Source organism: Euprymna scolopes, chromosome 46 (genome assembly GCF_053919585.1).
Source record: "Euprymna scolopes isolate OS-2025 chromosome 46, ASM5391958v1, whole genome shotgun sequence".
Classification (NCBI taxonomy): domain Eukaryota; kingdom Metazoa; phylum Mollusca; class Cephalopoda; order Sepiida; family Sepiolidae; genus Euprymna; species Euprymna scolopes.
Genome location: NC_136527.1, coordinates 42,773,693 through 42,789,810, shown reverse-complemented (window position 1 = coordinate 42,789,810; position 16,118 = coordinate 42,773,693). Strand labels below are relative to the sequence as shown.

At 31.6% G+C, this 16,118-nt stretch overlaps 1 pseudogene; it reads left to right on the top strand.

The window, feature by feature from the left end:
• The first annotated feature begins 15,714 nt into the window (after nucleotides 1-15,714).
• Nucleotides 15,715-15,848, top strand: LOC145271820 (U2 spliceosomal RNA; annotated as a pseudogene).
• Nucleotides 15,849-16,118: the final 270 nt, after the last annotated feature.

Sequence of the window (16,118 nt, the reverse complement as noted above, 5' to 3'; positions counted from 1 at the left end):
TAGAATAGGAAAATACAGGGGTGGGCTTAAAAGGAGAAGGAAAATGTTTGTGTGGCTCTCTTGTTATGCACCGTGAATTTGAGCAGAGACAATGACGTTCCCTAGAAGAAATACATGGTAGGAATTACTTGGTAAATAAGAAGGTTAAAAGCTCATTGGTATCGCATAAACATCATACGTTATTGGGTTTTGATTTGATTAGGAAACAAGAGGCAGATAAGAACATTTTTAGATTTAAAGACGCAGATTAAGAACGGTAAATCATCGAAAATGAAACAAAAATGTCTATGGTGATGAACGAGATTGTGTATTACTTATTGCAACCGGACGACAAACAATTGTGAAGGTTATATGTACCAACATATGGTAAAAATATACATATATATACATATATATATATATATATATATATATATATATAATTTACATTAAGCAAAAATATTTGTGTGGATCTTTTCATTATGATTGAACGACTTCAAGAGAATTGTTTTTGTATTTTTGATTGCATATTATTAATTTTCTTTTCTTTCTTTTGTTCATTTTTTGAAGTAAGCCATTTAACATATGCATGTATAAAGTTGGCTGTGGGAAAAGTGAGGGAAGAGAAAGAATTTTTATTACTTTCTCATGGTTTCAGGGTAATTTTTTGTGGGGTGGAAACCAGAAACAATTTTGATGATTTTGGACATGTCAGAAAATGATCAGCTTCTTCTCATTCTAATGATGCTTTTTTAGCTTTTTTTTTTCAAAAATAGAAAGAGTCTGCATTGCACAAGTGAAGGTTAAATGCTCATCAGTATCGCACGGACATCACACATTATTGGGTTTTGATTTAATTAGGAAACAAGAGGGAGGTAAGGACATTTTTGGATTTAAAGATGCAGATGAAGAATGGTAAATCGTCTAAAATGGAACCAAAACCATTTATGGTGATGACTCATGTATTCCATGCCAAACTAGAAATATAAACAAGAAAAATCCTTGAATGCAGGGGTACAATTTGCTTCCTTTTCCTTTTGCAAAACTAGCAATGGATATTTCTGGCCCCTACCTTACAGTTTTGCATAACCAGTACATAGTGATGTTCTTTGATATGTATAGTGGTTGGCCGGAGGTTTTTGCAATCCCTTACAAGAAGGCATCAAACAGTGGTTCATCTGCTGTTGGATTAAATTTTCCTCAACATGTGAGCACATCATTTTATCCCCCCAAAGTAACGGCTGCTCTGAGTTGGATAGTGGCAGACATCAGTTTGGACGGATCACAGAGAAAACCGTAGATAACGTGCACCTAAGCTTAATATAAAGCAAGTTCCTCAACATGACACGTTTAAAGTCAACTCAAGTATAACTCGAGTATGTTTTCAAATATACTGACACGTTTAACGTCAACTCAAGTATGTTTTCAAATATACTGACACTCAAAACCTGCAAAATCCGACAATCAAGTCTTCCTCATTCATACGAGCTGATCTGAGTTGGCTAAGAATATCAATAAAATATTGCATAGAAAATTGGCCCATTTTAACAGTGATCATATCACACTAGGACTGACCACCAATACCTATAATGGGTATCAGTTTTAACGTTTTGTAAAAGTAGTCATGTATTTTAATTAGAACCGAAGAGAATATGTCAATTTGTATTTTTTGATTGCATATTCTTAATTTTCTTTCCTCCTCTTTTTCTTCCTTTTTGAAGAAAGAACCTATGCAGAAAGTTGGCTGTGAACAGAGCGAGGAAAGACAAAGAATTTTTGTTAGTTTCTCATGATTTTAGGGGAACTTTTTTTTGTTGGGAGGAAACTAGAAACCATTTTGATGATTTGGACGTGTCAAAAAATGATCAGCTTCTTCTCATGCTAATCCGAGAAATGATGCCAGGGACAACTGGATCCGACGGCTCAGTGAATCGAGTTTAAATTTCCGGGGTCCTACGCTCTTCAACTGCCTGCCACGTAACATCAGAGAGATCATGAACTGCAAAACAGAATCGTTCAAGTCGGCGCTGGATACCTGGCTGAAGTCTGTACCAGACGAACCTCAGATCCCCGGTTATACCGCTATGAGACGCAGTGAATCCAATAGCTTACGCCACATGCTTGTCTGTGTAAAGAGGGACAGCGAAACGGTGCAGCGGTCTATTGATTCGATGCCGCCTATACCGTCCCAACTGGAGGCCACTTGCCGCAGTGCCCTTGGAGGGCTCTGACCGCCGAAAGACATCACACAAATCACACAAATCAAATCTTTTTAGTACGTTTATTTTACAAATATAGACACAATCTGCATTACCCAAGTGACAGTCAATTATGCACAAACAAACGTTCTTGTAAAATAATGATGTATGATAGCTTACCAACCATAAAACTAACTGGGTTTTATCATTTAACCTTTACTTTTGTTGAGGAAATTACTTTTGGGGAAAACTTTTATGATTACCACTTTTAAAAGTTTTCGGGGGTGCTGAATATATGCTTTAACAGTGATGCAGAGAAATAGTTTTCATGATATGAAAAATGTACTTTTTTAAAAGTGGGGTATCACTTTTCATTATAAATTTATGGCAACCTAGTGAGTGGAGATAAAAGTTTTTTTTCTAATTTCATCTTTCAATAAAGCCAGAGGACATTAAAAAACAGAAAAAGAGGAAAATCTGCATACAAATATGTGTCATTCCTTATGTTATCAGTGGTGACCATTGTTTTATGTGTAAGCATATGCATATTTTTGCCACAAAGAACTTTTCTGATTATTAAGCAGTGTAATTCCTTATGTTATCATTGGTGGCCAATTCGTTACATTATATAATATTCGGAAAACAACTTGTTTGTGACAAATTTTAATGAGATATTCGTTTTCAGCATACAAAAAAAACTATAGAAATCGTCATCTGATTGTTAAGGTCAAAAGTAAGTAACAATTTACCAAAACGGCTTTCAGGCAGCCCCACCCCACAAAAACCCACCCTAAAAAAATTATCACCGTGTGGCCTTAAAGTGAGTGCTCATTTGGTGCTAGTGAACTTATTGATCTGCGCTATTTTTAAAATAGTATTTTCAAATTTAATTAAAGTTTTATATCTTTTTTATTCAATTGTAAGGTTAAAGAACAGAATAGGTACAAAACACCCTCCCCTCCTATGTTTATAATGGCTTTCTAAAAATAACATTATTATTTCAGCATGGATCAATAAATGCACTAGCACCGCTCATTTTACATTCAATTTATATTAAAAAATAGTTATTTCCACGTTTGGAAAAAGTAATTGCCTCATATCATGAAATCTAATTCTCTGCGCCACTTTTGAAGTATATATTCATTTTCAGCACACCCGAAAAACCATAAAAGTCAGATTCTAGATATTGATCTTTTTTTATGTTTAATATTGAAAATAAAATCATAGATTAATGATAATAATCGACTGAGAAAATTGAAAAAAAGATGAAAACAAAAACCATTAAACAATGAAAACCGTTTAAGATTTATAGTTTTTTTCTTTGGTAAACGAAAATACAACATAAGTTAAAAATATTTAAAATTAATAAAATTACTTTTTTCTTCGGAAAAAAAATAACGACAAAAATGGAGAAAGAAAAACTAATATGCAAATATCATACTGAAATATGGTTATGTTGATGTAAATAAAAAATGAATAAAGACAAAAATGGAGAAAGAAAAACTAATATGCAAATATCATACTGAAAGGGTAACTGACCTATGGAATACCTTTGACACTGATTTTAAATGTTGTACAATGTTTGTTGTTGGTTATTTTGTGTAATACCCACAGTGCATGTCAATTTTAAAGCTTTGTAAAATTAGTCATATATTTTAATTAGAACCGTCTTAATGTATTTTCTTGTTTTTAATCACATAATTTTTGTGATGGCTAACAGAGATGAAATACGAAATATAAAAGGAACCAACATTTTCCTCCTGTAGCACGTTTCATATACTCTTAGACTCCAACCAAAACCTCATCATTAGAACCAATCATGCAGCTTCCAGGAAGTTAAGTAACTCGATTGCGAGATAATTGACCTAACGCATTGTCAGGAGAATTGTTTGATTTGGATTTTTGATTGCATATCCTTAATTGTCTTTTCTTTCTCTTGTTCTTCATATATCGACAAAGCCCTTTTACCTATGCAGGTAGAGAAAAGAAGCAATTTTTGTTAGTTTCACATGATTTTAGGGGAAATATGTCAGGAAATGATCAGCTTTTTTGATGCTACTCTGAGAAATGTTCCTTTTAGCAACTGATAAAAGTTGCCCAACATATCCAAATCGAATGACTAGTAGTTTATTCTCTCTGATCTCAAGATGTGACAATCAAATATCTAAATAGAACTAACAAGCACGTCTCCTCCTTATGAAATAATCAGCTTTTTCTCATGCTAATCTGAGAAATCATGTCCTTTTGGCAACCATTAAAAGTAAGGTGCCCTATATCTAAATAGAACTAACAAGCACGTCTCCTCCTTATGAAATAATCAGCTTTTTCTCATGCTAATCTGAGAAATCATGTCCTTTTGGCAACCATTAAAAGTAAGATGCCATATATCTAAATAGAACTAACAAGCACCTCTACTCTACTTGTGACAATCACTAGGACTTTATCCTCTCTGACCTCAAAATCAGGAAGAGGCTGAAAAGTTTACTTGCTTACATCCTCCCAGATAATTATCAAAGGTAACATTTGAAATGTATCCAAATTTCATAACTAACACATGGCTAGGGATCTAAAAGTTAGATACATACGTTCTTTTACTCATAAGCGAAAGAAAAATAAAAGATTATACAAATAACAAGAGGCGCATAACGGTTCCTTACTTTATTTCCATGGACAAAAGGCTACCTTCAGTCATAATCAGAAGAAAAAAAAAGTCCATAACAATAGCAAAGGGGGGGTAACAGCAGTAGTAATAAATAACAGCATTTTTCATGCTACTCTGAGAACTGACGTCCTTTTAGCAACCAATGTAAATAAGGTGCCCTATATCCAAATAGAACTAACAAGCGCATCTCTTCCTTGTGACAATCAGTAGGAGTTTACCCTCTCTGATCTCAAGATGAGGAATGGGATTAAAAGTTTACTTGCTTACATCCTCCCAGATGATTATCATAGATAACATTTGAAACGTATCCAAATTTCATAACAAACACATTGCTAGGGATCTAAAAGTTAGATACACACGTTCTTTTACTCATAGTCGAAAGAAAAATAAAAGTTCATACAAATAACAAGAGGGAGATAACGGTTCCTTACTTTATTTCCATGGGCTTTTACTTAGTTTCTATGGACACAAGACTACTTTCAGTCATAACTGCAAGAAAAATAAAAGTCCATAACAATAGCACATGCTGATGTCACGCGAAGGAGAAGAGAAAAAGGCATGATGACAACAATCAGCAAGTTTGAGATTTTACCAAATAAAAGGCTATTTCTAAGTCAAGCTTAGCACATGACAAATGCAGTTCATCCACTTATGAAAACCCCATTAATAATAATTCCAATCTTTTCATCTATCAAAGTTAATGTCTCCCAAAATACGAAATAGTTTAATTTTATGTTGTCTTTACTTTTCGAAACAGAATTAAAGTTTAAGCGTACTATCACAATCTGGCAAGTAAATATTCGACAGGTGTTATTTTTACAACGTTTTCCCAATAAATAACACTCGAGATGAGAACAGTAGTCTTAATAATCTAAATAATACAAAGAATCATTCCTCATCTAAATAATACATAATTAAATAAAAAAAATAGAATCAGAACCATTATATTGTAATTTGTTTAAGGATCATGATTATTTTTTTTAATTAAGTTAAAGCTATTTATAAGGTTTGTTATTTTGCTTAATGTTTAGAATCTTTCCGAAACCACAAAAAAACCTTTACAATGACGACTTTTATAAGTTTTTGAGGGTGCTAAAGACGAATATATAGTCCAAAAATGGTGCAGAGAAATAGTTTTTATGATATGAAAAATTTACTATTTCAAAAAGTGAGAGATCAAATTTAAATATAAATTAAACTTAAAATGAGTACCTACTTCATGGCCATGTAGAGAGGGGGTCATTTTTTGCCTTTATTTTTTTGGCAAAAAGTATTTTTTGTTTTTTATTTTGATTTCCTCTTTCAATAAGGATACGAGGACATTAAAGAATAAAATAAAGTATAATCTGTATACAGACACGTATCATTCCTTATGTTATCATTGGTGTCCATTTTTGTATGTGTAAGTGAGCACATATTTGTCACAAACAAGTAGTTTTCCAAATATTAAGGAATGTAATTCCTTATGTTATCGGTGGTAGACAATTCTATATGTGCAAGTTAATACTTAATTGGCCACCACTGATAACAAACAATTATATTGATTAATATCCAGATACTTACTCGTTTGCAGCAATTTTAAATGCGATATTTGTTTTCAGCATACCTGATCGACGTTGTAATGTTAAAGGTGATTGTTAAGGTGGAAAATAAATAACAATTAACAATTTCAGGTTAACAAAAAAATAAAACAAATTATCACCATGAGGCCAGAAAGTGGGTGCTCATTTTACATTTAATTTATATAGAAATATGATCCCAAGTTTTTGAAAAAGTAATTTCTTCATATAATGAAAACTAATTCTCTGTGCAAGTTTTAAAGCATATATTCGTTTTTAGCACACCCGAAAAACAATACAATAATCCGCTGAAAAAAAACAAAAGACAAATTTTATACTTAAACCTTGTGAAATAGTTAAAAACATTTAAAATTTATAATTTTTTTTTGTAAACAAAACAGAAGTTATCTTTATGTTTAAGTCAGTATTGAAAATAAAAACATTCAACAGCGAAAAATTTTCAACAACAAATCTACATTTTCATTAGGATTATTCGTTTAGTAAATGTAGTTATCTCCCTTACATTTTTAATGTATTCTGCAAATGCGCAGAAATCGATACTAAATTCATGTAGTAATACTTACGTTTTTGTTTTATAATCTGCTTTCGATTAACTTTATCTGCTTTTATAAGGGAAACGATTTTTCAAATGTGATTGACTTTACAAGCTCAACTTAACATTCAAGATGACGAACGGAAGAGCAAGTTTGCAGAAAACAAAATTGAAGAAAAATAAAAAAGAAATCATTTCGAAATAGAGCCAATCTATTTGGTGAATATCACATATAAAATTAGTATTATTTTATTTAACATTTTAATATTTACATGAGAGAGAACAGATTACAAGTTTCATCTTTATTAATTCTATAATTAGTTGCATGGTACGTACAATTTAATGGCGGAAACTGATAGGTGAACATGGTTTAAAAAGCCGGCTTATCATATTTTTATAGACATTTTTATTTTTTTATCGTCTTTGAAAGATTAAAGTCGAAACTTAATTTCTGTATTGGAAAAAATTACACATGAAAAAAGTTTATAATGAAAAATGTTTTCACGACAGCTTCAAAGATAAGTAATAAAGTAAAGTCTTAAGATATGGAATTAAAAAAAAGATAGCTTTATTAGCCGCTCATCCCAAAGCGAGAGTTTAGTAACAGATCTAGCTTCACACAACCAAAACACGACACAACATATTTGGGTGTCACCAGCTACAATCGAAACCAACATCAAAACTGTAACATCCAAAGCTGGTGACGTTACCACTGTACAAACATAACACGCATATGAACTGATTAAAAATAAACTAAGATGAATGCACAAAATGTATTACGATTTTTTAAAAATTCTGACCTCATAGAACTCATAGAAGTGATGCTAATTTGTAAAAACTGACCGTGGAGTCACTAACTTCTACATGTGTGACTCTGTGTTTTCCCATTCATAATTGGGATCTATCAATTTTTAAGACCGAGGTTGCAGGAATCTCTTGAAGTCAAAAGTGGGACCGTCAAAGGTAAATTTAACGAAATCTATTAATAGGTTTCCACCAAAGCAATCCTCACATACAGAAAATAAAAATATAAAAATAACTCCAGAAAATAACGACACTTGAAATAGAACTCGAAATCAATGTATTCATGCCAAATAACAACATTTATTTTCATGTTAAGAATATTAATTCAAATCGCTCCAACATAAATGTTTCTTGTAACGAGTGTTCATTATACAGGCTTAGTTAAATGAGGATCTCGTAAGAATAACATGAAGTTTAAGATTACTGATTTTTATGAACAGAGTGTCACACGTGGCTTATCGTAATGTTCATGAAATAATAAAAGTATTTTTAATTCTTAACATCTCCAATGCATTATTTTTATTTAAAAAAAAAAGAAAAAGAAACTCATGTGTTATTTTTAATTTGCGATTTTAGTCATCATATCGGTGTCACTGGACACATGTATCCATAAAAATAAAACTGAGTTTTTACAGAAAAGGAAATAATAAAATCAATTCAGTAATTGATATTTTAAAGTTTATTATCCATTTTTATATTAAGTTAAATGAAATGACAAAAAACAATAAATAAACCTTTAAAATATAAATTCAAGATGACGAACGGAAGAGCAAGTTCGCAGAAAACAAAAATAGTTTGAAGTTTATTATCCATTTTCATATAAGTTAAATGAAATGACAAAAAAATAAATAAACCACGATAAAATATTTAGTTTAAAATACAAATAACGATTTACTAAACGACGTTTTATTTACTGGATATTTTTTCAGCATTCACCGGAAGTTATTATCTTTCCTAGTAAGTTCGATTTTTTTTTTAAATCCTTTTAATTAACACACGCGTACTGAGAGTAGATATTGTAAAACTGAAATAAATAATTAAAAAAATAAATAAAGATCAAGAAGTTATAAAGACTTAATGGGGAGTCGTATGCGTAAGGAAATGAACAACACAGCTAGAAGTAAGGGGGTCGGCCATGCGAGTAAAGAAAATAAACAAAGTTCGTAGTTAAGATGAAATAATATATAAAAATAACGTTAAAAGTATTTTAAAAAGTGTCTTTAAGAAGGAGATATATAATGTTTCTTACCGGAGATGGCTTAAAACGGCGAAGGACAACAGAAGATAAAAGACAGAGACACGTGAGACTAGAAAGGGAACTGACTAGGGAATGAAACACCGGTCAACTGCTGGTGCCGGTGTCGAGTCAGAGGAAACTCTAAAAGAAAAATGTCCGGCCAAGGGAGATAACTGTTAAAGGGGCATAATACATGCAAAACAGACAACTATTTTAAAAAGAAAACTTTTATAATTATTGTAATTTTTTTTTATATTTTAAAATAAATATGTTGTTTTTTTAATCCAAAAGAGGTTTAATAGTTGGTATTATTATACAAACACCGTGACAGCGTTAGGGTTAGGGTTAGGATTAGGGTTAGGGTTAGGGTTAGGTTTAGGGTTAGGGTTAGGGTTAGGGTTGGGGTTAGGGTTAGGGTTAGTGTTAGGGTTAATTCGCTGTCACGGTGTTTGTATAGTTTTACCTAATAGTTTATCTTGGCACTTAACTCTACTGTTTTGTTAAGTAAACTACTTTTAATTTATTCGATTTCGAAATTGATTTTCACTTAAAATTATTTTTTGTATTTATAATTAGACTAGCAGGGCTACCCGGCGTTGCTCGGGGCCGTATAAACAATGAAAAAACAAAAGCAGATATTGAACATATGTTTTATTCTTAGGGGAGAGGAATCTTTCATCTCAAGTTTTAGCGTTACAAACAAACATTTGTCTTTTATATATATAGATAATGACAGGTTTTTTTGGGCCCCCCTCGAAGATAACTGATCAGTTGACCAACTTCTAGTGGTCCGTTTGACGTGAAATTTCGATATTTGTCATCCGGGTGATGGGGCTTCGATATGATACCAAATTTGTCAAGTTTGGTTCCGTCTTTCAAAAGTTTTAGCGTTACAAACAAACATACATACACACAGACGTTTGGCGTTTATATATATAGACTAGCAGGGCTACCCGGCGTTGCTCGGGACCGTATAAACAATGAAAAAACAAAAGCAGATATTGAACATATGTTTGATTCTTAGGGGAGAGGAATCTTTCATCTCTATGTATTATTTGTTTTATCTACCCTAGGACTGATATTGTTCATGTTTTATCCCTAGCATAGGTAATTTACAGCATGTATATGAAATTGTTTTACCTTAGGGAGAATGCATTGTTCACTATGATTTTCTTATTGTTCTACACAATATCAACTGTAGCGAAATAACACAGTAAACTTAGTGTAGTGTTAGAATAAAGAGCAAAGGAAAAAATTAGAATCATATTTTGTAATTGCAAATCTAAATTTGCTAGCATGTACCAGTATTTGCCAGGTTGTGGAAATTTGGAACTTATAACATATGTAGTGGCCTTTTCCTAGATACCTATTGCTAAAAATTATACTTTCATTTTGTTAGAAAAATCTCTCTTCAGATGCCCTGCATCATTCAAAATAAAAACAAATATTTTTATAATTGTTTCAGTATATTGCTACACAATGTGAAAGTTTTTAACGTTTGTAAAAAAAATCATGAATGTGCTTATATTGCAAAAAAGAAAATATCAGTGCACAGTATTGAAAGTGTTTGAGATTCAAAAGTCTGTAACATTTCTACTAACTTCATAAGATGTCATGTGAGAAACTGAATTGAATATCAAGACATTATCTGAAGCGTTTTTATTTTGGTGTAACATATGTGTTTACAGTGAACCTTAACTTTTAATAAACAGATTGGTATGCAATGACATAGGCTAAGAATCTTTTAAAATATATATAAATTGGAAAAATGTGTGAACAAATGAAAAAAAAATGATCCGCTCCACTTGATGACATCAAGCACAGTAATATTTTAGTGAAGAAAATATGAAATTGATGTTCAGTGATTAGTTTGGATGAATGAGAAAATGTAATTGTTTGATGCATAAAAATAACTCAGTTGCTGTATTTGATATTAAGCAGCAAAATATAGTGATTTGAATATTTGGGAAAACATCAAACCAGATTATGTAAAAAGAAAAAAAAAAGATGAAATTAGAAAATATATATTTTATGTTTATGAGTTCTGCCAATCAAAATTTTGTGGCAGAAATTGGGTGATTACCATGCAATTTTATTTTGGTAAAATTCTTAAATTATTAGAATGTTTATTATAATTTCTAATTAGTGACTTGTTATAATCAAAATCCGCCCTAAAGAGTGTCCTTTCTTTTATTAGGTATCAGAGTAGGTATCAAGATTTCTACTTCTATACAAATGTGATATTTCAGATCTGTACATAAAAAATTTGTTGAATATATAGGTTGAGAATTGTTCTGTGTCGCTCTCTCTCACACACACACGCATTCTCACTTTTATAGATATAATAGATAGATTACTCTAGATATATTTCCATATGTCTGAATACCCTATATACAAATTTTCAAATCTGTAGATAAAAAAATTTGTTGAGTATATAGGTTGAAAATTGTTCTCTCTCTCTCTCTCACACACACATTCTCAATTTTAGAGATATAATAGATAGATTATGCTAGATATATTTCCATATGTCTGAATACCCTATATACAAATTTTCTAATCTGTAGATCAAATATTTGTTGAATATATAGGTTGAAAATTGTTCTTACTCTCTCTCTCTCTCTCTCTCTCTGGCTACCTCACACACACATTCTAACTTTTATAGATATAATAGATAGATTATGCTAGATATATTTCCATATGTGTGAATACCCTATATACAAATTTTCTAATTTGTAGATAAAAAATTTGTAGAGTGCATAGGTTGAGAATTGTTCTCTCTATCTCTCACACACACACATTCTAACTTTTAATGATATAATAGATTATGCTAGATATATTTCGATATTTCTGAATACCCTATATATAAAAATTTGTTGAATGTATAGGTTGAGAACTGTTCTCTCTCTCTCTCTCTCTCTCTCTCTCTCGCTCACACACACACACATTCTCACTTTTATAGATATAATAGAAAGATTATCCTAGATATATTTCTATTTGTATGAATACTCTATATACAAATTTTAAAATCTGTAGATAAAGAATTTGTTGAGTATATGGGTTGAGAATTGTTCTCTCTCTCTCTCTCTCTCTCTCTCTCTCACACACACACACACATTCTCACTTTTATAGATATAATAGATTATGCTAGATATATTTCCATATGTCTGAATACCCTATATACAAATTTTCAAATCTGTAGATAAAAAATTTGTTGAGTATATAGGTTGAGAATTGTTCTCTCTCTCTCTATCACACACATTCTCACTTTTATAGATATAATAGACAGATTATGCCAGATATATTGAAATATGTCTGAATGCCCAATATACAAATTTTGAAATCTGTAGATAAAAAATTTGTTGTATACATAGGTTGACAATTGTCCTCTCTCTCACACACACACACATTCTCACTTTTATACATATAATAGATAGATTATGCTAGATATATTTCTATATGTCTGAACACCCTATATACAAATGTTCAAATCTGTGGATAAAAAATTTGTTGAATGTATAGGTTGAGAATTTTTATCTCTCTCTTTTTCTCTCTCTCTCTCTCGCTATCTCACACACACGCATTCTCACTTTTATAGATAAAATAGATAGATTATGCTAGATATATTTCCATATGTCTGAATACCCTATATACAAAGTTTCAAATCTGTAGATAAAAAATTTGTTGAATATATAGGTTTAGAATTGTTCTCTCTCTCTCTCTCTCTCACACACACATTCTAACTTTTGTAGTTATAATAGATAGATTATGCTAGATATATTTCCATATGTCTGAATACCCTATATACAAATTTTCTAAACTGTAGGTAAAACATTTGTTGAGTATGTAGGTTAAGAATTGTTCTCTCTCTCTCTCACACACACACACACACACACACAAGTTCTCACTTTTATAGATATAATAGATAGATTATGCTAGATATATTTCTATATGTCTGCCTACCCTATATACAAATTTCCAAATCTGTGCCCAAAAATGTGTGGAATATATAGGTTGAGAATTGTTCTCTCTCTCTCTCTCTCTCACACATATTCTCACTTTTATAGGTTATATAGGTTGAGAATTTTTTGCTCTTTCCATCACTCACATTCACACTTTTATAGATATAATACATAGATTATGCCAGATATATTTACATATGCCTGAATACCCAATATACACATTTTCAAATCTGTAGATAAAAAATTAGTTGAATATATAGGTTGAGAATTGTTCTCTCTCTCTCTCTCTTTCTCTCTCTCTCACACACACATTCTCACTTTTATAGATATAATAGATAGATTATGCTAGATATATTTCCATACGTCTGAATACCCTATATCCAAATTTTCTAATATGTAGATAAAAAATTTGTTGAATATATAGGGTGAGAATTTTCCTTCCTCTCTTTCTCTCTCTCTCTTTCTCACACACACACAAGCTGAAAATTGTTCTCTCTCTCTCTCTGACTCTCTCTCTCTCTCTCACACACACACACATGGTCATTTTATAGATATAATAGATAGGTTATGCTAGATATATTTCTATATGTCTGAATACCCTATATACAAATTTTTAAATCTGTAGATAAAAAATTTGTTGAGTATATAGGTTGAGAATTGTTCTTTCTCTCTCTCTCACACACACATTCTCACTTTTATAGATATAATAGATTATGCTAGATATATTTCCAAATGTCTGAATACCCTATATACAAATTTTCAAATCTGTAAAGATAGAATTTGTTGAATATATAGGTTGAGAATTGTTCTCTCTCTCTCTCTTTCACACACATTCTCACTTTTATAGATATAATAGATAGATTATGCTAGATATATTTCCTTATGTCTGAATACCCTATATACAAATTATCAAATCTGTAGATACAAAATTTGTTGAGTATATAGGTTGAGAATTGTTCTCTCTCTCTCTCTCTCTCACTCACTCACTCACTCACTCACTCACTCACAAACACACACACACATTCTACCTTTTATAGATATAATAGATTATGCTAGATATATTTCCATATGTCTGAATACCCTGTATACAAATTTTCAGATCTGTACATAAAAATTAGTTGAATATATAGGTTGAGAATTGTTCTCTCTCTCTCTTCTCTCTCTCTCTTTCACACACATTCTCACTTTTCTAGATATAATAGATAGATTATGCTAGATATATTTCCATATGTCTGAATACCCTATATACAAATTTTATAATCGGTAGATAAAAAATTTGTTGAATATATAGGGTGAGAATTGTACTTACTCTCTCTCTCTCTCTCTCTCTCTCTCACGCACACATTCTCACTTTTATGGATATAATAGATAGATTATGCTGGATATATTTCCATATGTCTGAATACCCTATATACAAATGGTCAAATCTGTAGATAACAAATTTATTGAATAGATAGGTTGAGAATTGTTCTCTCTCTCTCTCTCGCAAACTTACACACACAACCACACGCAAACATTCTGACTTTTATAGATATAATAGATCGATTATGCTAGATATATTTCCATATGTCTGAATACCCAATATACAAATTTTCAAATCTGTAGGTAAAAAATTTGTTGAATATATAGGTTGAGAATTGTTCTCTCTCTCTCACACACTCACATTCTCACTTTTATAGATATAATGTATAGATTATGCTAGATATATTTCTATATGTCTGAATACCCTATATACAAAGTTTAAAATCCGTAGATAAAAATACGTTGAGTATATAGGTTGAGAATTGTTCTCTCTCTCTCTTACGCACACACACACACACACACACACACATTTTCACTTTTATAGATATAATAGATAGATTATGCTAGATATATTTCCATATGTCTGAATACCCTATATACAAATTTTCAAATCTGTAGATAAAAAATGTATTGAATATATAGGTTGAGAATTGTTGTCTCTCTCTCTCTCTCTCTCTCTGGCTACCTCACACACACACACATTTTCACTTTTATAGATATAATAGATAGATTATGCTAGATATATTTCCATATGTCTGAATACCCTATATACAAATTTTCAAATCTGTAGATAAAAAATGTATTGAATATATAGGTTGAGAATTGTTGTCTCTCTCTCTCTCTCTCTCTCTCTCTCTCTCTGGCTACCTCACACACACACACATTTTCACTTTTATAGATATAATAGATAGATTATGCTAGATATATTTCCATATGTCTGAATACCCTATATACAAACTTTCAAATCTGTAGATAAAAAATTTGTTGAGTATATAGGTTGAGAATTGTTCTCTCTCTCTCACACGAAACTGTGCGCTCGGCTTCTTCCCCCCCTTCCCACCCCAAATGCTTGGGAAACTGTGCACTGTTTTTGTTGGTTTTCAAGCTGCCTCTTCCCCCCCCCCACACACACACAGTCTAACAGTAGTAGGAGGTCAAGAGAAAGAGGGTGAGAGAGAGAGAAGAGTAAGTTGGTGAGAGAGAGAGAAAAGAGAAAGAGGGTGTTGGTTTTATATTTTTATTATCGTCTAATATTTTGAAAGCTGAATTTCTAATAAAATGTGCATCTATAGGAGATAATGCCTGGGAATGTGTTCCCCCCCCCCCACAGTTTAACAGTGGTGTGACGTCAAGAGAAAGAGGGTGAGAGAGAGGGAAGAGTAAGTGGGTGAGAGAGAGAAAGAGAGAGAAAAAAAAGAAAGACGGTGTTGGTTTTGTGAAAAAAGTTGTTATTTACAATTGTTCGCATTCTTGGCCTTTTGGTCAAGATCAAAGTGTAGTATCTGTTCTTCAGATGCTGCACTTCTATTTCTTGTTCTCTTTCGGTGGAGGAGAAATCCTCCACGACTGAGACAATTTTTATTTTTGTACCTTTTCTCCACGTTAAAAAAACGACCCTGGTGTCTAACTGTCCCGTGGGGAGGCATAATAAATAGGTACAATTGTTCGCCATTAGTGGATGTTGACGTCACGTCACGTGACATGACTAAGCGTTTTTTTTTTTTAGTATGAATAACATTTTTTGTTTTAATTATAAAGTCTACACTTAATTTTATAGAAAATGATGTATATATAATAGAAAAAAAAAATTACTGGTTTTGTTGGATTCAAGTGGATCCCCCCCCCTCCAGTTTAAGAGATAGCAG